At 39.7% G+C, this 27,500-nt stretch overlaps 1 protein-coding gene across 5 annotated transcripts in view; it reads right to left on the bottom strand.

The window, feature by feature from the left end:
* The window catches only part of DROSHA (drosha ribonuclease III), a 3,547,421-nt gene that overhangs the window by 3,489,074 nt on the left and 30,847 nt on the right, over positions 1-27,500 (bottom strand). The window lies entirely within an intron of this gene.

The following is a 27,500-nucleotide window of genomic DNA, read 5'->3' on the forward strand; positions in this document are numbered from 1 at the left end:
GACCTTCCCTATTTTTACAAAACAAATACCATCAGAATTACCTGAGCTAGGGACCCAAACCTGATCTGCAACATAAATAGGACATGTTAGATGGGCAGGTATGTGTTTCATAGACTGACACTTCTCTGGAATAGGCATTCCATCCACATGAAGCAGAGCTCTTCCCTTACCCAATAAAGTGTGATGTGGACCAGTGCATGGAGAATCAGAAATTTACCCCTGATCTAGCACCTATGCCGCTAATAGACAGAAGCAACCTGTACATGCTTTACAACTCATGCCCAAGCTTACATATACCCTTAAAAGTGTCTATATTAGCTCAAACTGTATCCTCATTGAATCACTGTTGATAGAACATAATACAGCGAAAGCTAACTTAACTGAACATTCACCTCAACAAACTTTTTACCCAGGGAAACTAAGTAGTGGACCAACATAGTGACAGTCATACAAACTGCATTATTTAAAACTCACCCACACCCCCTAACTAAATATACCAACTCTGAGATTGCACTACAGTGGGGAAAAGGGCAAATTGCTGATGAAGGCCAACTAGTTAGTTTTCCTTTGTAAAAAATTTGTTGAGGTGTACCATTCCCTGTATTATATTTTATCAACAGCATTTCTATGAAGATACAGTTCGACAAACTAATATAGACCCCCTTGAATAACTATAGGGTAGCAGAACTTGCCAAATAGATTTCGAAAGCACTGCTAGTCATAAAAAGGCACACCCCCCCCCGTGTTGTTAGCAGAGTAATCACCTAAGAAACCATGTAATATATATTTGTCTTCCAAATACATAATTGTAACAGCAAACTGTAATGACAGTCATACCTCTCAACCTCTTAGAACAAGAAATCTGGACAAAGTCATAAACAATGGGGGGGGGGGACAAAAATAGACAATTTTTTTGTTAATATTGCGCTTATAGACAAAGTTGAAAAAAAAAAAAACTAATTTTGCATTAGCATGAATTTTCTGAAGGGTATGAAGTCTGAAACTCAAATGTTTGTCTATTTTTTATTTCAACCTTCAATGACTTGCCATTGATTTGACAGAAAAACAGAATTTTGTGAGAAACAGACCAAGAATGTGAGGCAAAAATCTTGACATTCAGCAATGCTAATTATTTTATCCACAGTCAATCTTCATACTCATTACCTATCTAGAGCATTTGGTTTGACCCGGCCTGGATAAAACCAGTGAAAGAAAAATAGTTACTGTAATGTATTTTCCCACTGGTCATACAAACAGGAGACATAACCAATATTCCTCCTTTATTCAAATGCTCATTAGTCTTACAAACTCTGAATTACAACAGCAAATACCAAATACCATAAATTTCATCCACAGCTAAGCCCCATTCCATTGCCAACCCATGGTATCTGGTTTGATCCTGCCTGGTTAAAGAAAAAGAAGAACAGTAAAGAATGGTTAGGATATCTTTTTTTTTTTGGCATAAACAGCAGTCACAGCTTGAATTCTGTCTTGAGTCACCGAAATACACCTTAGCCTTGCAAAGTTGGAATTACAGAAGCAATCAGCAAGGCCAATCACTTTATCCACAAACAGCCTCTATATGCATTGCACAACTGAAGTATCTGGTTTGACCCTGTCAAGATTAAAAAAAATAATATGCATTTACTACACAGAGTCGTCACAGCCATACCTCTCAACGTCTTGGCTGAAGAAATCTGGACAAAGCCTAAAATATTTGGGGGAACAAAAGACCAAAAACTGCCCTTGTCTCAAACTTCCCTGGGTTTAGCAACGTTTTTCTTCTGTCCCTAATTCCTCCTAAAACTTATGATTTTGGAACAAAATATGTAGATTATACTTGATAATTAGAGTTACAAACATCTTTTACATCTGGAAATGCATGCTAATTCACACTCTCTGTCAACTTCTCATCCTATAAGTACAGTTTAAAAGTGCCATTTTCTTTCTCTTATTACTTCTGCATTTGTTCTTGAGTTTGGACATAAGAAGGTGAGAGCTAGGACATGGTTATGTAACCAAACAGCATTGAATAACAAGTAATGCATGAAAAGCATGAAACCTGCAGAACGTTGTTGCATGAATTATACAACGACCAACGGAAAAAAAAAACACACACAGTTGGAATTAGTGTGCAAATCAAGAGCTCTTAACAATAGTTCTTAAAATTTAAAAACAGCAGTTGTAACTAGCATTATGAAAAACTGTACAACCGGGACTGAAAATTCAGCTATTTTACACTAACCGGAACTGCGCACTGAATACCACATTTAAATACCAGCATTTAGAACACCAGTACTGTAAATGCTGATATGCAATGCAAACATTTTACTGCTCTGTAAAAGTTGAAGATCATGACTACATTATAAAGTTGGAGGAAATAATAACTAAATAATAAACTGTAAACAGTATAGATAAAAAAAGTGTGGCTAAACTGCATTGCAACAGCACTTCAGGCATCTGCAGGTCTTATGCCCAATAACTAATGAACATATTTACCACAGCAGCATAAATAATTTAAACACAAAACTAGGGTAAAAGTGCACCCTTATGACAAATAACTCTGTCTGAGGCAGGAATCTGAAGTTTCACTTACTGCAATGTCCCATTAAAGTTACATATTGTTTAAAATAAAATGCTCATTCATGGGAACCCTTTTGTTCTGTTAAAATAATTAGAGTAATATTTAAAAATTATTCAGGATCTTGGGTCTTTTCACCTTTACTTTCAGCCTGACTCTTTTGCAAAGAAGTTAGGAGGTATGTCATGGAAGCGACTGAAAGAAGTCAACTACAGACAGTGCACATATATTGCCGTATTTTTTTTTTTGTAACGCTAACACCTTAATGGACAGAGATCAGTGCCTGGGGGAACCAGAGCAACATTGTTTCTGGTTTCCACTGGGAATAAAAACAAGTTTGGAAAGGTGAAGCAGGGTCATTGTTAATGAACCGAAGACAGGGAAGGGGTGTGTATAGTGACAACATATGGTGGGCAGCACTACCTGTCAAAACTGAGAGCGGGATGCTCCAGAAGCTGAAAATGTGAATTTCTATAAACATGATACATAAACATCAAGGCAAAGTACAATAGGTCAAATGTATATAAATTAAGCTACGCATTACTGTGAAAAAAAATCAAAAGTGTTCTAAAAACTGCATCTTTGACACTCTCCCTTTAAAGTAAACTGAGATACCACTTCAGGCACAGGAGGATTAGCTCCCAAAAAACCTTGTCTCCGTGGAAAATTATACAGGACTGACTCGCAGTATGAACTTGCAACTCAGTTACCATTCTTGGAGAGATGAGAACAATCAGTAAAACTGTTTTCCATGTCAACAACCTCGTCAGCCAGTTCAGCTGGTTTAACTGGAGCAAGTACTAGCCTCTGTAAACAAATTAAGACCCAAAGAAGGAGCCACTGTTTTTCTTGGAGGCCTCTTACATAAAATCCCTTTCAATAACATTGACACAAGAATGTTTGGAAAGAGGGGTATCCATGTCCAGACATGTTGAAATGACCGTTAAATGAACCTTGATGGAGGAATAAGAAAGGCCAAAGGATAGCAAGTCACACAAATGTTGTAAAACCACAGAACAACTAGCCCTGAATGGGTGCAGGTTATGTTGTTGCCACCAACTACAATACATTTTCCATTTTTTAATATAGTGTTTTCAAGTAGCACTCCTCCTTGCCTCCATTAGTACATGCACGTTCTCCATAAGCAAATGTCTAAAGGGAATTACAACTGTTGAAGTGTCAGGCAGACTACAGGAAAACTACCTTAGAACTAAACACTTTTTTGCTTTCTCAGCTATTTTAATACCTCAGAATCCCTCTGACTGATTCTTACAGAATTGTAATGTTTACGGCAAAACGGCTGCCAATGAGACTTGACAGATCAATGTGAACATGTTTTTCTTCAAGCCTCTTTCCCATAACCCCTTACAAGTCTGCTTTATACGAGTTATGCTAGACATAAGGAAGTAGCAGTGTATTCCCATGCCAGAGACACACAATGGGATTAGTGTCAGTCGCTATCTTATATACCCTCACAGGACTGTTTCTTTTACTTCTTGAATGGCCCTCATTTTTGGGTGTTTCAGGCTTGTTTTACAGTATACTAAGAAGTTCTTCAGCTGCAACCAAAAAAAGGAAGCAAAACTACAGGCCTTTGTTCAGAGAACTTCTTTGTAGTCCAAGAAGAATTGACTGTCCCCTCCCCCCACACTTTCAAGGGCCAAAACTGTCACTGCTCTAATGGATCCTTGCAGTTTCTACTGGAAAAGAAATGATTTGAAAGTAATTCTGTCCCCCAGTGCCAGCAGTGGAAAGATGTTTATGTTTCATTCATTTACACAGATAGACAGACAAAGCACTTCAAATTTCCTTTTATAATGTCTTAATGAAAGGACACACAGTACATGTCATCTAAAGCAAATTCAGCTGTATATCATGGTTGTAGTCAACTGTTAGATTTCACTTGTTGACTAGAAAATGCTTTTGCACTCCAGTTGTGCAAGGACAGAGTCAGTGGAAGAAGTCTCTTCCCAAGGATTAGTGCAACAGATATGCATTCTCATCTAGAAGGATGTCACAATGAAACATAAAATAAAAGTCTTATAAACAATATCAGGGCAACTAGTTGGTAAGGGTTGCCACCTCTCTTCCTGCAGAGAAGTCCTGATTTGGACAGTTCTGTCCTAATGTGGGAGGGCATGTAATTGTAACTCTGTTGATACTTTACAAGAATTACCACAATTAACATTTTCTGACTTTTCTCTCAGACATTGTTGATGCTACATTTAAGTCATCTTAAAATGTAAATATAAACAACAAACATTCAAAGATTAATGCTCAGCATTTCAATACTGCGAAGCCGCTTATACAAATTTGTCAAAAGAGGTGATAACTGCCTTTGAACCATTTACTGACCTAATTGCTCTGTTTTGCTATGAAAGGCATGGCTACATTAGAAGCAGCTATCAACCATTGTGAAGTTCTCTTTCTCTCTGCAGCAAAGGTAGTGGAAAACAGTTTCACACTGCTCTGTCTTATTACAGTAGCATCTGCGGAGATCTTGACATCAGCGGGACTAGTTACCCAAATAAGACTTGTCAGTAGTACCAAACATGGTAAAACTACAGATTTGTCTGTGGTATGTCAGGCATAGACAAATTCCTCTGCAAATTAAACAAAAAGTTAAGCTTAAAAAAACTGGGTGGTCTTTCCCTTCCTTTCATTACAAGGCAAGGAAATGAAAGTTTTATAAAGTACAAGCACGTTTCTTGTACCTACGCAATACTAGAACCACACTGTAGGAAGAAAAGCAATCTAAAAATTTGAGTTCAAGTGTATGAGAAGGTGGAGTTTTCCTTCAAAGTACAAAACTGAAGTGATACAAACACACAAAAAAATTAAGAAATGCCTAAAGTCTGGATGAATAGGGATGTGACAAGCATCTTTTAAATATAATGTTATCTGGAAACTTGACTGCAGAAGAAGAGGTAACAAACAGGCTGTGAAGTGACATCATTTTGAACTTGAGCAAAATCACAGCAGGTTTAGGAAAGAAAGGAGGATACAAAACTGGTCTCCAAGAATTTTCTTTCTTTGGCACTAAAAACATCACTGAATAAGCTTTCCCAACATGAGTAGGAGGAACTGGCTCTATTACCCTTAGTGAAGTATGTTACAGGACAGGGGGAAATAAAAGAATCTGGTCGTGTGGATGAGGAATTACTCCCGGAAAAAGGAGGGATTTCCTCCAACTGCCAACTACAACCTTGATAAATAACTTTTAGAACCCATTTGTCTTGAAGCTATCTGTTGCCAAAGAGAAAAGCGGAGATTCAGACCTTCTGGCAGGGAAAAGGGGCTGCCAGGGTGGGAGGGGGAAGCATGGTCTCAAATCAATCATTCTGACTTGTTGGACTATCCTTTGTTTTGAGGAGCTCCTGAATTCTTTTTGGACCCCCCCCCCCCCGCCATTTCCTCTTAAAACATTGTCAACATTTTTTTTAGACTGTATTTTAATTTTTTCCAAAACTGGTTGAGGGATTAGAAAAACCCTGAGAAATTCAGGAAAAGGATGGCTGAAAAATCTTAAGATTCCCTTTATCAACTTAGTTTAGGCAGCAGAGGAACCAAAAACTAAATTTCTACCACACAGAAATTTTAAAATCTAATTTTTCACATCATCTGGGAGGTTCTGAGAATGCAGCCAGGCCAACCTCCTCAAAACAGTACTAGTGGCTATAGCCCCAGAAAAAGTACTAACAGAGTCATATACACACACTGTAAACAAAGACCTGCACAGCAGAAGAAACTATTTAAAGCAGATTCTTCCTCACAACAAGCGGTTACAGACAAAATATTACTCATACTTTCACAAAGTTTAACATATTAGCTTGACAATTCAACCTTCTGAAAAAAATTTGCAAGAGGTATACACTTTTCCCCCCCAATACTCATCAATAATCTGCCCATCCTTGTCAGAAAGGGTAGGACTGGAATTATGTAAATGTTTAGCAGCAGTACGATTAACTAAAGCCATATCTACAGAGTCAGGTTTGGGAAGAGAGTGTATAAAAACTTGAACTTTATACATTCTATCTACCCTTTTAGGGTCAGCAGACTCACCATCAGGAAAACTGCAGGCAGTGACCCACACACACATTATTAGGAGCTGACAGAGCTGGGGAGTGCGTGAAGCTTCTGGAAATTCCTTCTTTAACAGCTCACAGTATTTTCTGAGAGACTGATAAACCTCAGAATTCTCCCACTGAAAACACTGGCACATTATGGAAACTGTCTCAGTGGCAGAGAATTCACCACAGGGAGAATCAAAAACGGAGCTCTCCTCACACTCAGAAAATGGAAGAGAAAATCCTGCATCTGTCCCCTTCATCCTTCTGTCCAGATTCAGAATCTTGAATCTCTTCAGGAAAAGAGGTATCCCTCTTTCTTTTACCAGAAGCCACCTTATAAGGAGGAGCAACAGCCTGAATTAAACCATGAGCCGATCCAGTAAAAAACTCTTGTCTATGGAAACTTGATAAAAAATAGATATGTTTACTTTTACTTCTTTTTGACAAGAACAACAAAGCCAACATTATTACTAATGGCAGCAGAGGCAGCTTCCCCAGGAATTCACAGACTATTATTAAGCTAATGGCACAACAGCCTTTACAATCCTAGCTAATAATACCCAAAAAAATGACAATATAATATCTTGATTATTCCCCAATTATGGAATGGGGTAGTATCAGAGTAGTAGGTCTTTGGGCGTTGGAGGCCAGAGTCAGTTTACAGAATGCCTCTGTCCATTAGGGACATGGGCAGTACCCTAGGAATGAATTTACTGTTCCCCATCCATTTATCCAAATTCGCTTTGAAGAGAGTGAGAGACGGGCACTGTTTTACGAAGATGGGAACTTTACTCCACAGACAAGATCTCCAGCAAGTTCGGTTAAAATCATAAATAAGGTTTAGGCCCATGGAACGCATAACACTCGTATGATTTTTCTTGTGAAAATGTAACATCTTCACCAGCGCCGGATCAGAGAATGCTTGTAGGTGAGGCATAAGTCACCTCTCAATATACAACAGGAGACATGGAGTAAAAGGATAGGGCCTTTGGTTGGTCTGCATAAGACATGTGTCTTACGCTTTCTATTTTTTAGTGAGAAACCTCTGGGGCCACTCCAACTGGTGTAAGTGCCAGGTTAGGTACACGCAGAAGGGAGCACTGTACTTTATTATGGGCCTGATGAGGGCTGAATACAATGACTGACACCGACTTCCTTTGATCTCTAAGTCATTCATTTAATTATAAATTAAAACAGAAAATTTCCTCACTACCGTAGCTACCTGGCAGTCAAAGTTTAGGTTACTATCTATCTGTATTCCTAGGTCCCACACCACTAAGTTTACTTTCAGGGGTGTGATACCAATATTACAATTTGTAACATCAAACATGACTTACAACTTGTAAAAAAGTACAGTTTTGTACCTACCATAAATGTAGATGTTCGAGGATCCACATTGCTGCAGTCCTAACCATTGGGTAGTCCGCTGTCCCAGTCGGCCCGAATACCAAAGTATATGGCTGACGTCGGTCAAGGCGCATTAGTCTGACGTCAGGGTACTAATGCGCATGACCGACGTCATATCCTCAGTCTTTTCTTGCCCCAGATGTCAGAAGACCCTAAAAAGACAAGGCCAAAACCAAAAACACCAAACACTCCTGCACCAAAAATATGCACAATATATACAAAATTACAAGAGTATAACCTCACCCACACAACCACCCCTAAACACAGAGGGGAAGGAGGGAGGGTAAATTGCAGCAATGTGGATCCTCGAACATCTACATTTATGGTAGGTACAAAACTGTACTATGTTCTTCATTCCACATTGCTGCAGTCCTAACCATTGGGTAGAATCCCAAAGCAGAGGTAAGGGAGGCTGGCAAATCATAAGGAAGCAGGAGCTGTCAACATGCCTTGCAAAATAGCTGTGGCAAAACCAGCCCTAGATTTAGAGTAGAGAGGAAGGAGGTAATGCTTAGAGAAAGTATGCACTGAACTCCAAGTAGCTGCCTCCAAAATATCCTTAGTTGCCACCCCCCTTAGAAATGCTGTTGAAGTGGCAGTAGCCCTAGTGGAATGAGGCCTAATCCCAGCTGGAATCTCCTTGCCATGATGGGAATAACAAAATGCAATGCAAAACCCAATCCACTTAGAAATAGTTTGTTTTGACACAGGCTTGCCCTGAGAACTCAAAGCAAAAGAAACAAACAACTGCTGAGACTGCCTAAAATCCTTAGTCCTGCTTAAATAATAACGCAACTGCCTGTGTACATCTAAAGTGTGCAAAATCTTTTCCCCTTATTTTGGGGATCTGCATAGAAAGTAGGCAAATGAATAGTTTGGTTTAAAGCCACACTAGAAACCACCTTAGGCATAAAAAGAAGGATTAGTACGTAATGATACCCTATCCTTATGGAAAATCAAAAAGGCTCTACCGCCATAAGGGCCTGCAATTCAGAAACCCTTCTTGCAGAAGTAATGGCCAACAAAAAGCAGTCTTCCATGACAAGTATTTCAATTCAGCAGTAGTCAGAAGCTCAAAAGGTTGTAGAGTAAGTTTCTCCAACACAAAATTGAGATCCCAAGCAGGAGTAGGAGCTCTACGGGGGTCTTATATTCTTTGCCCTCTAAGAAATTGCTTCAACAAAGGATGCGAAAACAATGGTGGGTCACAATCATAGTGAGCTGAAATTGCTGCAGCATGAATCTTAATGGAAGAGAAAGACAAACCTTTGTCCAATAACTCAGTAAGATATTGAAGAGCCACACTCAAATTAGGCTCAGAAATCTTCAAATTCTTTGCTGCACTCCAAAATAAAAATCTCTTCCATTTTTCATGCACACTTTCCTTGTACTAGGTCTTCTGGCTTCCATAATCACATTTAAAACTTGTTGAGGAAGTTGAGACCTGCTGTGTTTCAAAACAGAATATGCCAGGCTGTTAGATGAAGAGAGTGAAGCTTGACATTGAGCAGGTGACCGTCTCTCTGAGACAACAGGTGTGGAATCAAAGGTAAAGGCCATGGAGGCTTCCTTACCAGACTCCTCAGTAATGGGTACCAGTGTTGCAGAGGCCAATCTGGAGCTATTAAAATCATCCTTGGCTTGTCTTGTCTGACCTTTAGGAGCACCTTTGGGAAAAGAGGCAGAGGTGGAAAGGCATACACATGAAGATTTTTCCAACTGAAAGAAAGAGCATCCACTTTCCAAGCTGTGTGATGAAACCTCTTTGTGCAAAACTTTGGCAGCTGGTGGTTTAGTGGAGAAGCGAACAGATCTATGTCTGGAGTTCCCCATGACACTGTCAATTTCAAATACATGAAGATCCAGTTTCCACTGTGGGGATCCATGATTTGTCTGCTTAACACATCTGCTAAGGAGTTCTGTGCTCCCGGCAGAAACCTTGCCTGAAGAGTTAGTTGCAAGCTGAGCGCAGTCTCCCATAAAATCATTGCTTGCCTGCACAACGGGTAAGAATGTGTTCCCCTTGTTTGTTGATGTACCACATGACAGTTGTGTTGTCTGTTAGAATCAACACCTGCCCTGGCAGAAGTAACTCCTTGAAAGCCATTAATGCAAACTGGACTGCTAACATCTCCTTCATGTTGATATGTAGATGCTGTAGTCTGGCAGGCCACTTGTCTTGTATCCACTTTCCATTTAGATGAGCTCCCCAAGCAATGTCTGAGGCATCTGTCGTTAGAATCTGACTCGCCTCTGGCCGGGTCACAGAGAGTCCCTTGTTTAGGTGACATTCCTGAGCCCACCACAAAAATTCCTGTTGAATGCAAGGTATTATTTGAATGACAGTGTCCAAATCCTGGCAGTGCTGTGTCCATACATTTTGAGATACCATTGCAGCTTCCTCATATGCAGTTTGGCATTGGGAAGCACCAGAATACAAGATGCCATGAACCCTAAGGCTTGAAGGACTGTCCTTGCAGTCAGCCCGGACTGAAGAGATAGTTGATGGAAGTAAATGGAAAGATTCTTTTGTTTGTCCGGGGTTAAAAAGGCCATCTGGGCTGCTGTATTCAGTCTCACACCTAGAAAGCACATGTCTTGAGAGGGTACTAGACTGGACTTTATTTCGTTCACAGAATACCCTAGGCATCTTAGCACTGCTATCACATATTCCAAATGCTGTAAAAGGTCTTCCTTTTCTTGAGCCAGAATCAGGCAGTCGTCCAAGTAAGGATAGATTTGAATTCCTTTTAGCCTGAAGTAAGCTATCACTGGAGCCAGAACCTTTGTGAATACTCTGGGCGCAGTATATAAGCCAAAGGGCAATGCAGAGAACTGATAATGGGAATTTCCAGCTCGAAAACGCAAATACTTCCTGCAACTTAGTCTGATAGGCACATGAAGGTAAGCTTCCTTGAGATCTAAAGTTACCATCCAGTGATCTTTGCCCAGCAGAGGTAAAAGCTGTTGTAACGTCAACATTTTGAACTTGGGAATGTCCAGATAAGTGTTGAGGGTAGATAAATTCAAAATTGGTCTCCACGTGTTCCCCTTCTTTGGTACTAGGAACAGGCGAGAATAAAATCCTAGGCCCCTTTCTGGCACAGGAACTGGCTGAATGGCCCCTATTTGGAGTAACAGAGAAATTTGCTTGTGAGCCTCTTTTCTTTGTAGAGGAGGAATGTCTGGCATGCCTTTGAAAGGAGGCAAGGTATGGAAATAAAACCTGTAACCGTGGTGAATGATATCCAAAACCCATCTGTCTTTGGTAATTAAATCCCAATTTTCTTTGAAAAGAGCCAGCCTTCCTCCCAAAGGTGCTGCCAGACGAGAATGTACTGGCAGCTGAAAAGGTAGGTCATTGGGTCTGTTTACGAAAGGACTGACCCCTGCCCTCACCAGAAGTCTGAGCAGGTGAACTCCCTGTCCTAGGCCTAAAAGAACCTTGAGCTCTGCCCCTACCACGTCTAGACCTACCCCTAGACTGGGAATCATAAGCAGGATATGTCCATCCCTTAGTAGGCCAATTTCTACTAAACTTCGGAGGCTGCACCTGCAAAAATCTTTAACAGTTTGCATAGACTTAGCCTTGTCCTCCATTTTCTTTAAAACTGCTTCCACAGGCGAACCAAACAACACATCAGACTGTAAAGGAGCATCCAAAATCCTTGTCTTAACATGCTCAGCTAAATTCTGATCCCTCAACCAGGCGTGCCTGTGAAGAACAGAACCAGTGGCAGCCACCCTCGAGGAGGGCTGCACAGCATCAAAACCACATTGCAAGGAATGCTTACCCACCTGTTCAGACACATGAACTAAATCCTGCAACTCTTTACACTCAATACCTTCCGCCAGAGCATCCACCTTAGACTGCAATTGTGAAAGGAGATAATTTTGATATTTTAACATGTGAAACTGGCAATTCAACGCCCTCATGGCTAAAGTGGAAGAAGTATACACTTTCTTTCCCCATCTATCCAAAGCCCTTGCCTCTTTATCAGGAGGAACAGGATTTTTAACAACAGAAGCCTTAACACCTTTAGGCCCCTGAGAGACAGTTTCCGGGTCTGCCCTAGGACTCTTAAAAAGATACTTATGAGCTTCAGGCACCCTATAGTACCTATCCGGTTTAACTGGGGCAGGAGGCAAAGAATCAGGGTTCAGGGAAGCCTCTGCAAAAACATCTTCCACCACATTCAGAACAGGAGGTATAGCTAAAGGCCGATGCTGGGGTAAAAACAAGAATTCCCTAAGCCTCTTCCTGGAATCAGAGAAATCTTGACCTTCCCATTTAAAATGCTCCCTCATGGAATGCAGAGTCTCTGAAAATGAAAAATCCTCAGGAGGAGAAGCTGAAGGAGTAGAATCATCCACATCAGAATCAGAATAAGGAGGATACTCCTGCAAGTCTTCAGTCAAGACTCAGAAGCCTCCGAACACTGCTCAAAACTCTCAAACTCAGGTTCCACCCTAGGCCTCTTATCAGGAGGGGGCATAGAACCTCTAATCATAGTAATCAAATCCTCTGCCATTTTAAGCATATGTTTTTTAGGCAAAGATCCTGAAGAGCTAGGAGAAACCCCCACTGAAGTTAAACCTGGCCTGCCCCTCAAAGAAGCCTTGGAAACAGAAGGGGAGGCTCTAACCACCTTAGGAAGAGAGGGAAGAACAGCCACCTGAGAAGCCCCTTCAGCCTGGCCTACCTCCTGAGAGGACACATCCTGTAACAATAAAGTCTCTCCCTGAGACTCCAAAGAAACTCCTGGCAAAACCTCCGGCTCCACTGAGTTTCTAAAGAACCGACGTCCGGGACTGTCGGTTCTTCCACTCTAGGCTTTGCTGCTTTGTCCTTGCGCTTTTTGGACGAAGCGGGCGTCGGAGCATCCGACGGCATTTTATAATTACAACGCTTCCCAAAAACTAACCTGGCACAGTCTAACCTTCTCTTAATAGTGCGTTTGTTAAATCTAGCACAAGAGTGGCATCCAACAACGTCGTGCTCAGGCCCTAAACAAGGTATACACAAGGTATGGTAATCCCTATGAGGTATCTGTTTCCCACAAGAAATACAGTTATTCACTTTTTCTGACATCCGGTTAAATACTGAGGCAAGAAAAAACCAAAATATTCCCCAACGGGGTACTTAGCCAACTTTGATTCGGTCTGAAACTCTGACTTCAGAAAATTTCAGAACGCCAACCTGCACTCGCAAAACTGCTTCTGCATCGGACCATGCGGCAAAAAAGACTGAGGATATGACGTCGGTCATGCGCATTAGTACCCTGACGTCCTGACGTCAGACTAATGCGCCTTGACCGACGTCAGCCATATACTTTGGTATTCGGGCCGACTGGGACAGCGGACTACCCAATGGTTAGGACTGCAGCAATGTGGAATGAAGAACATCAGAGGAGGCAGAAGTGAAATTGCACACTTTAAACATCCAAGAATAAAGAGCTTTCGTCTTGGTCCACTGGACTTAATCAGAAAGAATTAAAACAAATCCATACCTCTCTTTTACACATACAGCTCATAAAATCACCTGCCCAATCACTTAAACGTTTAGAAAAACAATTAAAGAATAACAAAGCCTTAAAGACCCAGGCAATAATTCCATTAAAAACTCTGATGTCAAGCCACAAACTTTTTAAATTACATAATCAACACCTTAAAAAAGAACATATGCCAACTCTGTGTGAACATTCTAATGATTTAAAAATACGTAAAAAAACACCAATGGGAAGAAAAAATAAAATGAATTAAACCATTTCCATTTGTCAATACAAAAAAATTTACATCAAATACGCAGCCTTAAGTCTCAAAATACTAACTAGGTCATCACAGATCACATACCCCTAAGTCAGCATTTTAAGACTTAAGGCTGCCTATTTGATAAAAGAGGGGTATGGATTTGTTTAATTCATTCTGATGAAGTCAAGTGCACCAGGACAAAAGCGCTCAATTCTTGGATATAGAAGTGTGGAATATCACTTCTGCCTTCTCAATATTATAATTTACAGAAATATCTGATTTCCAGAACAGTATGACTATGCATTTTTAGCATTTAGTCTCAGACCATGGTTTTGGCACCATTTGTTTGTCATTTTTAGGCCCATTTGTATGACGTCAACACAATGTTTTGGGATTCAGTGAATGCTCCCAGCTTACAATTGTCTGCAAACTTGGTGAGCTCCACCAAAGTTCTCCTAAGATTTCCTGTTTGCACACAATTTTCTGCATTTGGGGGCATTTCTCAGGGTTTATAAACTTATTTCCAAGGATTCCATTCACTGAACAGGGAAGCCTTCCCTGTTCTGTCTCCCATGACAGACAACAATGGCTTTCCCTTCACCAATAATGGGACCCTACAGCTGCAGAGGACATGGCCAGCCCCCAGTCCACAGTGCCTGTAGGGGCTGCACCAGAGAGATCCAGGGTAGAAGATAATTGGTCTAAAACTAGTTATGGCCACAGCAGTGTCACCCACCTGCGGTTGAGGCAAAATGCTTGTCTGATGATGTGGCAAAGTCAAACTACTAGCCTCTGTGGTGGCAAAGGGCATTTGCTTAACTTTTGCTTTTTATGGCTAGATGAAAGGACTGAGACTGGGACCAGCAATTTGTTCCATGGTCGAGCCAAAATTAGTGCCCCTTTCCCAAAGTCATTTTTTGACACACAGCACAGTAAAAAGCATTTAAAACATTTAGCCAGCACCCAAAAGGAAAATAAACAGTTTATCAACAAAAAAAGGGTTTTCAATTACTTTAAACAACTTATAAGCTGACAGTAAAAAAAGAGAGAGAGCTCCCATTTAAAAGTGCAGATAAGTCTCATGACAAGTCTATTAAAACACACAATCCCAGCAGGAAAGTACAGTAAAACAACAACGCTGAAGGCTCATCCCCAAAGGGAACTTCTCTGCCGAGTAAAGGAACAGCATAAGCCAAACATCGATCCTCGAAAGCCTACAGAGCAGCTCTTTCTTCAATGGCAGGAAAGCTCTTTAGGTTTTGGTGCCCAAACCTGTCTTTTTAAGTCAGCTCAGTGCAAGATGAATGATGGTTTGGACACACAGAAGGTGCACTGAAGCTTTGGAAGATAGGAAGCTGTTACATCTTTGGTAGGTTATAACCCATATAGCCAAGGTTACTGCATTAGTGAAGAATATCAGTCTATACTTTTACATCCCAGTACAGGAGATATAAATATAACGACCGAGTTGTACATCTAGCTATGTCACTAATTGCAATTCCCTCTATATTGGTAAAACAAGCAAAACATATAACAGTATATTTCAGACCATATTAATGTCATCAAAACAAACGAGGAATACAATGCCTTCTACAGGCAATAGGGACTCCTACTGGAAAAAAGACTGAAAAAAATGGGATGCGACTTGGATATGCTTTTGCATAAATAAGGGATACAGAAGATAAGATTGTCAGCTGACATCCTCCCTGTTATTAAGATAAAGTTGAGAATAAAGTCAGAATTAAAGCAAAGAGTTTAGTATTTAACCAAACTGATTAAGTCATTTGTTTATGAATAAACAAGCACGTTAGTCACATGTATTTTAATGTTTCATTTACAAATTACCTTCTAATTAGGATATATTGTCTGATGAAGCTCAAATAGTAACTGAACGATGAAAATGTCAACAGCATATTTGTTATCGATGGAATTAAAGCTTCACTGTTTTTCACCTAACTTCATTATCTATGTGTTTGCATGAATGTACATGCACAGATACATGCATATTATGTATAAAATAAAACCCCTCTAAAGCCAAAAAGGATTACCTCTCTAAACCAAAGAGGACATACAAGCGAACAATGGGCTTCCCTTCTACCACCAACTTACCTCATCTCACAACTGTTAGCAAACAATGGCCCAGATTTTGGGGATTCATCCACTGAGGCACTGTATCCACGTAAGCCCCGACCCACATGTGCATCATTACCATAGTTACTAGACCAAGCTGCAGAAGACCAGCCCAACCTCCAAAAATCTGGCAAATGGATATTTTGAGAGGAGGAGGGAGCCCACAACCAGTTGTGGCAGAAGTTTGATACACTGTAGCCTCCTCTTGCAATCAGGCATGGCCTAGGAACTCCCTACCAAGGAATGGAGAATACCTCTCAAACTCACCCACATAGAAGGGCAGCTCACCTGCTGGTTAAAGCCCCAGACTCTACTGAGGTTGAAAACATCAGGACTCCCTCCTATGTATGCCCAACCCTGAAGCTCACCTGCTGGTTAAAGCCCCAGCCTCTACTGAGGTTGAAAGCATCAGGATAGCCTCCCATGTATGACTAACACTGACCCTCCTTCCTGAAAAAAGGCACACAAGCAAAACCTCTTCTTGCCTCTCTTCCTCCAGCCAATTCCACCTGCGCCCAAGATGTTAAACTCAGCTCTCTCTTCTGTCACACTCAGGACTTAACCTCACTGCTTCCCCAGAGTTGGCTCCAGCTGCGGTGCTTGAAGCTAGCAAGTTCTCCATGTTTCTGTAACTTTTTTTTTGCTTTATTCTTTCACCCATAAAGCTCACCATCAACGCATCCTTGTGCCTCCATTCAACTCAATAAAGTAATATTTTAGGTCATTAGTGTATTCACTGTACTGAGAAAAACCCCAGCAACTAAAATGAAAACATGAGCATAATTCAAAATGTCAGATAGTAGCAATAAAGGCACAAGAACTCAAGTCACCGGAAGCCCTCTATCTACACACCCTTTGAAATTTCACCATGAAACTTTCAGTTAATAACATGGTGGTCAGCCACAAAAACATATCTATACTTTAGGCACCAAAAATCAGTAGCAGAGCAATCCACAAACTATGAAATTCATGTAATAAATCCACCATGAAAAATATAAAATCCTTTTATTTCACAATAGGTAAGCGTTTTCACATAGGAGCTTCTTCAGACCATCAAGCAGATACTGGTCTGCAACCATTTAAATAGTCTTAATGAACCAATCAGTTCATATTAAACAGTAGCAATCCACTAATTTAAAGTGACAGTGCAACCTTCAACATTGTAATACACTTAAATAACATAGCATCACTTGGGGAATTAATAATGGCTCCCACCTTGCAATCGTCTGCGACCTTTGTCAGCCAGAGTCCCTTCATGTTGGCCTGGACTTCAGAGAAGTAGATACCAAACAGGAGAGGACCCAGGACCGAACCCTGTGGGACTCCACTCGTGACAGGTCGGCAGTCTGACTTGAAGTTATTGATTTAACGCCAGACGTTGGAATTCTAAATCCTTATTTATTTTGAATGTATTAACTGGAGTAGAACACTAATCCCAATGGACCCAATTCAGTCTTAGTTGGGGGAAAAACAAAAAATACATGACATTATATAAAGCGTGAATGACAAAATGCAATACACGCATATATTATATACAGTGGATATAAAGTGTACACACCTCTGTTAAAATGCCAGGTTTTTGTGATATAAAAAAATGAGACCATAATAAATCATTTCAAAACTTTTCCCACCTTTAATGTGACCTATAACCTGTACAATTCAACTGAAAAACAAATAGGTTAAGGAAAAATATAAAAAATAAAAAACGTACAATAAGCTGGTAGCATAAGCATGCACACCCTTAAACTAATACTTTGTTAAAAAACTTGTGATTTAATTACAGCATTCAGTCTTCTTGGGTACACACCTGCCATCAAATTAAAGAGACTCTGACTAACCCCAAATAAAGTTCAGCTGTCCTAGTAGGATTTTCCTGACATTTACTCAGTTGCCTGCTACAGCAAAATCCATGGTTTGCAAAGAGCTTACAAAGCATCAAAGGGATCTCATTGTTGAAAGGTATCAGACCGGAGAAGTGTCCACAAAAATTTCCACAACACTGGACATACCATGAAACACAGTGAAGACAGTCATCAAAAAGTGGAGAAATTATGGAACAGTGATGTTACAAAGAACTGGATTGTCCCTTCAAAATTGATGAAAAGACAAACTGATCAGGGAGGCTGCCAAGATACCTACAGCAACACTGAATGAGTTACAGGAATTTCTGGCAAATACTGTTTCTGCGCTACATGTGTCAACAATCTCCCATATTCTCCATATGTCTGGACTATGGGGTAGGGTTGCAAAACAGAAGCCTTTTCTTATACAGAAAAACATCCAGGCCCAGGTAAAATTTGCAAAACAATACATAAAGTCTCCCAAAAGCATGTGGGAAAAGGTGTTATGGTCTGATGAGACCAAGGTTGAATTTTCTGCCACAATTCCAAAAGGTACGTTTGGTGCAAAAACAACACTTTGTATCACCAAAAGAACACAAACCCCACGATGAAGCATGGTGGTGGCAGTATCATGCGTTGGAGTTGATTTGCTTCAGCTGGAACTGGGGCTTTAGTCAAGGTGGAGGGAATTATGAACAGTTCCAAATACCAGTCACTTTTGGCCCAAAACTTTCAGGCATCTGCTAGACAGCTGAAGAGGAATTTCACCTTTTAACATGAGAATGACCCCAAGCATACATCCAAATAAACAAACAAACAGCTTCACCAGAAGAAAACTAAAGTTTTGGAATGACCCAGCTAGAGCCCAGACCTAAATCCAACCTGACCTTAAGAGAGCTGTGCACAAGAAATGCCCTCGCAATCTGACAGATTTAGAGCACTTTTGCAAGGAAGAGTGGGCAAATATTGCCAGGATGTGCCATGCTGATAAACTCCTACCCAAGTAGACTAAATGCTGTAATTAAATTAAAAGGTGCTTCAACAAAGTATTAGTTTAAGGGTGTGCACACTTATGCAACCAGCTTATTGTACGTTTTTTATTTTTTATATTTTCCCCCCAACAGATTTATTTGTTTTTCGATGGAATTGTACAGGTCACAGAGCACATAAAAGGTAGGAAAAGTTTTGAAATAGTTTACGGTGGTCTCATTTTTTTACATCACAAAAACCCGAGTGTGTACACTTTTTACATCCACTGTACAAAGTGAGTATCATAGTTGGCTTGAGGGTTTACACTCTGTGCTTCTTTCAACATAAGATATAAAATGACTAAACACAATATATACATACATTAAAGCGACATCAGATTTGGCACACTGAAAGAAACACAAACAAAAGAGTCGGAGCAAAGTATGTAGACAAAAGGCTATATGATCAGAAAGACAGTAGTTGCATTTTCCTAGAGGCTCGAAATCTGCTTTCATCTGTGACTGGAAAATTGGGTAAGAGGAATGACCTTTAAGAAAAGAAGGAAGGGAGAGACTCACACGGCTTGGATGCAAGGACTAAGAAATTATTTTTTATTTATTTATTTTACATTTGTTGACCGGGCTAGTCTAGCTGGATATATGTCCATTTTCAGTAGAGACCCGGGGAGATAAGCTCCAATCAGTTCAAATGAAGTTCACATATACAGCAGTACATATTTAAAATGCAAAATTTTTTTTTTTTTTTTTTTTTTAAGGTGGTCACACATTTATAAAGTATAAATAAAAAATGAAAATATCTAACTAGACTTAGTACAATTACTAATGAAGTTACAATTAAATGTTCAGAAAGATTAACAGCTAAAAAGTAGAGTATAAATGTAGATAAAAGGAAGATAAAGAAGGTAATATGATGTAGCAGTTGAGTAATACATCTAGTAGTACAATATGCCACCTTTTGAGAATACCGTAATAAGTAAGAATATTATGGAGAGGTAGAATAGCGGATGTTAAGATTAAATTGTTGCAGAGATGAGAAGGTAAGGTTGAATCAAGTAACAACAGCATGTTGGGTCAGTCAGGTTTAGTACAGGGGCACATCCAATGTGTTTTGAGAAAGAGCTTAAGTTTATTTTTGAACAGAGTAATAGAGGGAAGTGTGGAAAGTTCGGAGGGAAGTAGATTCCAGGTTTTTCCGACAGTATTAGAGAAGAGGGAGTCTCCAGCTCTATTGCTTGATTTATTGACATTTACAAGAAGTTTTTGTGAAGATCTTAGGGACTTCAGATTATAGTAGGGGTGAATAAGATTATTAGGGATGGGTGTCTTCGCTGGTTGATAAAGTATTTTATGGGCGATGGCACGTTGACAATTTCAGTTGCTGCAGTAATTCAAGCCACCCTAGTTGCTTTAGATTAATACAGTGGTGTGTTCTGTAAGGATTACCTGTGGCAAACCTGGCTATATTATTGTAGGAGTTTTCTAGTTTAAGGTTATTTTTCGACAGATTAGTAAATATGGGTGAGGCATAAAAAAAAAGAGTAGAGATTAGATGGGTGTGGGCAATAGTTATTCTGGTTGCAGGAGTTGGGAAGGGTTTGAAGAGAGCCTATTTTTTATTAGTAGTTTTCAAAGTGTTGTTGATATGGGTGTCAAAGTTAAGGTTGTTGTTTATGGTGATAGCTAGCAGTTTGGTAGTAAGATCTTGGGATACAAGAGTACTATTAATGGATGCAACAGTGAAGTCTATTGGGGGAGATTTACTGGTAGGTGTAAAAAGGAGAAGTTTAGTTTTTTTAGGGTCTAGTAAGAGACAGCGTTTTGTAAACCATAGTTCTAGAGAGTTAAATACGTCTTGTGTATGGGAGTGAAGTTCAGATACAGAAGTGACTGAGAATATAAGTGTAGAGTCATCTGCGTATTGTATACATGTAGCTTGGGGACTACTTGGTGAAGGTCATTGATGAATACAGAAAACAGGAGAGGGCCCAATATGGATCCTTGAGGGATACCAATATTAACAGGTAGATAGGTAGAAAGAATGGTGTTCCAGAGCACAGCTTGATGTCTGTCATTTAAGTAGGACTGGAACCATTTTATAGCTAGATTGTCAAGTGACAGAGTGTTGAGAATGTTTATGAATATATTGTGATTTACCATGTCGAAAGCCTTGGACAGGTCAATGAAAAGTGCAGAGGAAAGCATGTTAAGGTTACGTTTTTTGTTGATGATGTCTATAAAGGAGAGGAGGGCAGTAGTAGTGCTGTGGGAAGGTCTGAAACCATGTTGGGAGTTGGAAAGCAGGTTATGATTGAGAAGGTGGTCTAGCAATTGCCTGTGGATACATCTTTCCATAATCTTAGATAAAGGAGAAAGTAGGGCTATGGGTCGATAGTTCATAGGTTCATAGGTTCATACTAGGCTATCTGCCCGAGGGCATTTACAAGCCTAGCCCATAGTTTTGTGGCTTATGCCACCCCTTTAGTATGGGGAACTATACCCATTATTTTGCTGTGCCTCTGTTGAGCAGTGACACTGAGGTAATCCCTGGGGTATATCTGCGATCTCCCATCCATTGGTCAAGATTTCTCTTGAACAAGGCCAGCGAGGTGCTCTGCCTCACATATACCGGGATTTTATTCCACAGCATAGGGAGTCTTTGGGTGATGAATCTATCCCTCCAGCACGTCCTATTAATAGCCGTGTCGAGGTTTAAGTCTCCCGCCCTTGTGGCTCTGACGGATCTAGATTTTTTGAGGTGAAGCATATTCATCAAATCTGGGTTTGACATGGCCTTGTATGTTAGGCAAAGGTCACCTCTGAGCAAGCGTAGCGACTGAATAGAGCTGGAGTTCTTTCAGTCGGGCAGCATAGGACAGATGTTTGAGACCCTTTATCCTTTTGGTGAGGAACTTTTGTGGCCTCTCCAGCTGCTGCAAGTGTCGGGTCAGATACATTCCGAATGGGGCATTGTACTCATTGGTCTGATGAGTGATGAGTATAGGGAGACTATGACCTCCCTTGATCTAGATGAGAATCCCTTCATGATAAGGTGGGCAATGTAGAAGGTCTTCCTAACTACTTTAGCTACATGGGTGTCGAATGACAGACTACTATCAACCTGGGTCCCCAGGTCCCTGATAACTTCTTCTGTACTCAGTGGATTGCCACCTATTTGGTAGCTAGGGGTAACCTTGTTTTTCCCGAAGGGTATGACTATGCATTTTTTGGCATTTAACTTTAGGCCATGGCTCTGGCACCAGTTATCTGTTTCTGTGAGACCCTTCTGAAGGATATCTGTGTCAGATGTGTTTTCTACTATGGCGCCCAGTTTGCAGTCATCTGCAAACTTTGTCAGCCATAACCCTCCTGTGTTTGCTTGTACTTCGGAAAAGTAGATGCCAAACAAGAGTGGGCCCAGGACTGAGCCCTGTGGTACACCACCTGTGACAGGCTTTGAGTCTGACATGGCGCCAGCAACTCTGACCCTGTGGGTTCTGTCACTCAGCCAGTTTGCAACCCATCTTGTGATGTATGGGTTAACATTTAAGCTGATGAGTTTTTCAATGATACCCGAGTGGGGTATTGTATCAAAGGCCTTCGCCAGATCGAGGTAGGCTGTATGGACTGTTGGAGATACAGCCTACCTATGGACTGTTGGAGAGTTCAGTGGAGTCTCCCCCCTTATGAAGGTTATGGTCTGTGCAACAAAGCCTAGTTTGAAGGAAAAGACACGAGTGGTTAAGATGTTTAAGGTTGTATGTTGTTGCAGCTCTGAATAATCTGGAAGCAAAATCTGGAAGCTAGTGTATGGAAGGTGTCATTCTTGATCAGTTTAAATATATGAGAGACAAATAGAAAGTCAGCATGTTGTTTCACAAGTCACCAGTTAGCTTTTTCAATGGTTTTGCAGTGGCGTTCATTTCTTGGGGAAAGAGTGCCGAATCTGCAAATGGCATATGAAATGCACTGAATGGCAGATATAGTTCTTTGATAAGCTGCAGCAATTAGTGGTAGTCTTTGCAAGGATTACCCTTACTTGATTTCAGCAGGAAATTCAGATGACAGTAATGCTCTAAAATGACTACTTGACCAGTGATCTTCAAATTTTATCCTGTACTATTATGTCTACTAAGCCACATGCAGCGTACCATGCTCTCCTCAGCTTTGGTTCACTTTACCACTGACATATTATAATATAATACTATAAATCAGAACTTTGTTAGTGTAAACACTCATTCTCATCTACCTTTGATTTTTCACATCACTGCACTGCCTGTATTATGATTAAAATATGTTGGCTTACTAATATTCATATGCATCTTGTCAATGTTTTTGTTCTAACATTAATGTATGTTCAAAGAGTCACTGCTTTTTCTCTCATTACGGCATGATCAAATGGTTCATCACACTAAGTATGTATATAATTACTTTCTCCCTCTATCTTGTGGAGCTTTCCTCCCCAGACCTCTGTTGAAAAAGGGTTTCCCACCCAGACTGAATTTCCCACTCAACAAAAGCACTCACTCAACTAAAGTAAAATAAATTTGGGAAATCACGAATAGTACAGGTTCTGCAAGGATTTAATGAATTTCATTTGCTGATCATTACTAAAAAATACAGTTGAGAGTGATTTTATCCAAATATCGATTATCCAAAACGTAAATTATCTGAATCAGCCTTCTTAACTTTTTGGGTAGGAAAAATCATAAAGTCTAAATATGTAAACATTGTACATATTTGCTTGAGCATGTGTTTTGAGCTTGTAGCCACAGCTTGTGTGTGAAACATATTCTTTACTTGTTCACTGGTTCGTTAAATGTTGAAAAGGGCATTCCCGTGTGCAGAAAAAAACAAAATTTTAGAATTTTTTTAATCCAGTTCAATTATATGTTTGATTATCCAGACTACCCTAGGTCACAATTAGTTCGGATAATAACTGTAAATTTATTTTCTAAACTGATGACTGCATTATTTTCATTTTCTGTTCGCACTTACCATTATCACTATTTGTTTATAGAGGCGCACTTTTGTTTTTATAAATGTTTATGAGTGGTAGTACATACAAGTGTTTTGCTTGGAATGAAGGGGTTAGGAGCTAGTGAATGGATGTGTTTGAAAATTAGCTGGAAGAGTGAGATCCTCAATGAGCACTATAATGATTCTCACAGTCTTACACATTGTTAAATACACTCACTCAAATATGGTGCATTCTTTTAGTTCTTCTTTATGTAATGTGAACCGTTTCACTTTTCTTCTCTGAAGACAATGTAGTATAAAACTGCTGGACATTTTCATAGTGCAGTTTAAACACCCATTCCTATTTGGAGGGTGACAGAGAGAAGATGAAATGATACTGCTCAAGGTAGTTCACAGAGATAGACTGTGATGAGCATTTCTCCCCGGGCCTCCACTGAAAACAGGCTCTGTGGAACCTAGTTGGACTTTCCCGGTCAACAAATGATAAATAAATAAAAAATTCTATGTATGAAGTCTGCAACAGTACTGTGTTAAAGGTGTGTGTGTGTGTTTTTACTCTCTCTCTGTCTCGCACACACACACACACACACACACACACACATACACACACACACACACACACACACACACACACACACACACACACACACACAAAATATACAACATTCTGGACAGCTGAGAAGTATGCACAGCTAACACCATACCCTGACCTTAGATACCTGGAAACTATACATAAATGAGTTAACTATTTCTTCCTAAACAAATCCACCTTTCATGACATTTTAAAATAATGAACTACAAAGCCCATATTTTCGGATTTATATTTTTTCTATGATCCTTAATTAACAATTTGTGTGCTAAAATATGTTTCATAGCTAAACTTTTAAAGTTTTCCCATGAAGTTTGGGATGGATTCAGCCAATTTGTAGCTATATAAAGTTTCATTAACAAGAAAATATTTATAAGTATGATCATTTGGGATCTATCCAAGTTATTCGGAGGGATATGTAAAATCACAAATTCCCAAGAAAGTGTAGAGTGTTGATAACCCTTCTTTTGTAGTTGAATTTTTTAAAGAGTTCCAAAGTTTATATATACATTTACAGTTCCAAAACATGTGTAAGAGGTCAGCCGTTTGGTCTTTACAGTATGGGCATTTAGGCGAGTTTTTAAGAGTTGAATTTATGCAGGCTAAGACGTGTATAGTAGGCATTATTAAGTATCATCAGTTGGGTACATAATAACTTTTGAAGAGAGATTGATTTTAAGGATCATAGAAAAAATATAAATAATCCGAAAATATGGGAGCAAATTTAACATTGTGTTGGCTTAGTGTTCCGAATCCAATTTAAACCCTGGACATACATACTTAATTTGAAAGTTAGTATTAATAATCCATTATAATGATATTAGATCTTTCAATACACTTTGGCACATGTTACTTTCTTTTTTTTTATTGATCTTGTTTAACTGATGGAAGTATTCATGTAAATAGTGTGTATATATATATATATATATATATATATATATATATATATATATATATATATTTTAGTATTGTTGTTAGAAGTATTATTTGGGAATTTTTTGTTTTTCTTTGTTTTGTGTAATATTGTACGAACAATTGGTAAAACAATAAAGATTTATTATTGAAAAAAAATAAAATAAAATAATGAACTACAACAGCCATGCGGCTGCCAGTAGTGCAACACAAAGATGCAACTTATTTCACCACTGCACATATTACTGCTCATTACTTCAAAAACAGTGTTGTGTAAAATGGTAAAACACCCACTGCAATATTGATTACAGTTATAAAAAAAAAAAAAAAAAAAAAAAAAAAAGGAACGTCAATACATTTATGTTTTTATCCAGTCACAGCTGAAGCCCCTCCCCCAAAAAGTACAACAGCAAGTTTCAAAAAGCTTGCCGTGGGGGGGGGGGGGGGGATTTCAAAATAATCTTGCAGAATACCAAAGGAAACTTTCTTGACAGTTTCAGCAAGGAAATCATTCCATGAAAAAAAAAAAAAAAAACACACAATTGCCACTACAGTAACTAACGCTGCTGCCACTACAGTAACTAACACTGCTATTCCAACACAAGCAACATAAAAGCAGAGTACTTAAACTGAAACAAATCAGTTGCTGTTCTCGCCGTGATCTCTGTCTTCTAACTCTTTTTTTTAAACAGTTCTTCTCAAAAGCCTCATGTTCAGGCAGCCTTTTCTTCATTTAAACCTCCGATTTTTGCAGTTTTATCAATTCACCTGAAAAGCTAATTAATGTTTCTTCTATTATCCAGCCTTTTTGATTTTTTTCCATTAAAATTAATGGCAGCCATTTCCTGTACCAAACTGTGAAATGAATTGCTTTTTATTGAACAGATGCAAGATTCTTCCCAGCCAGAGTTTTTTCTTCCTTTCCATTACTTTCTCCAAACTTCTTTTTACTGATATCGAGGCAATGTCATTACTAGCCAGTAAGTGAATTTAACCAAAATGAACACCTTTACTCTGTTTCACAGTTTATGTTTTCACACCGGGCTAGTTCTAGCATGCAGCCATCTTGTCTTTTTTTTTTTTTTTTAGGTGGGGGGGGGGGGTCCCCATCAAGTGAAGAAGGCAATCGCCTTCAAATTATGCAGCTTTGGAAAAACACGAGTCAAGTTCTCTGAAAGCTGTATAACTACAGAAAAAAAAAAAAAAAACAAAGTATCAAGATAGCTGAATTAGTATGAGAAGCAATGCAAGGTGCCTGCCAATTTTTGCAGTGAACTTTTGAAAGGACAGTTATGATGCACTGTTACTACTGCAGCAGACACTAGCAGAAGTAAACAATTGCAGAAGTTGAACGACCAAATTGCATTCAATGCCCTGAAGTTATTGGCTTTAGAAGTTAAGGCAAGTGGCATAATTTTTGCAGCTCAATGGTAGTATCTTCTTCTTCTTTCGGCTTTTTCCCGGTTAGGGGTCGCCACAGCGGATCACCTTGTCCGCACATTGAATGGCAGTGGAGTTTTACGGTGTCGAGTTGCCAGCCCGGCGCCCAACCTTCCACAGAAGGCACACTCACACGCACACCTAGGGCCAATTTAGAGTATCCAATCCACCTGCAGCATGTCTTTGGGATGTGGGAGGAAACCGGAGCACCCGGAGGAAACCCACGCGACCACAGGGAGGACATGCAGACTCCGCACAGAAGGCACCCCAGCCGAGGATCGAACCGGAGAACCTCTTGCTGTGAGGCGGCAATGCTAACCACTGCACCACCGTGGCCGCCCCCAGCTCAATGGTAGTATAAAAAGTGAAAAAAATTCCAACTTTTGTAATTTGTTAAAACTAAGATGGTACATTGACTTTTTTTTCAAAGAAGTCACCGAAACTCTATGGCAGCCACTGCAGCAACATGATCTGGATTTCACCAGAAAATAAAAGAAATACAAAGAAAAGGGCCAGACGGCAAGAAAAAACAAATGTGGAAAATACAGATAAGAAAAAAATGCGAAAAATCCATAAATAAGTAAACTACAAATATACAAAAATTGGCAAGTACAGACATCTCCTGAAAAAACTCGAGCTGACCAAGATCTGACACAGGTATGATTAAGGATCGGTGAATTGAAACCAGATGGTGGAATACATAACCACCGTTTTAGAAAACCCACTAAAACCCGGGAGAAAAAGGCAAGCGGGTTATGGGATAGAAAGAAAGAAAAAAAAAAAAAAAGAAACAGCCGCACATCCTGTTGCTGA

This window comes from Protopterus annectens, chromosome 3.part0, assembly GCF_019279795.1.
Source record: "Protopterus annectens isolate FY-2018-M chromosome 3.part0, PAN1.0, whole genome shotgun sequence".
Taxonomy (NCBI): domain Eukaryota; kingdom Metazoa; phylum Chordata; order Ceratodontiformes; family Protopteridae; genus Protopterus; species Protopterus annectens.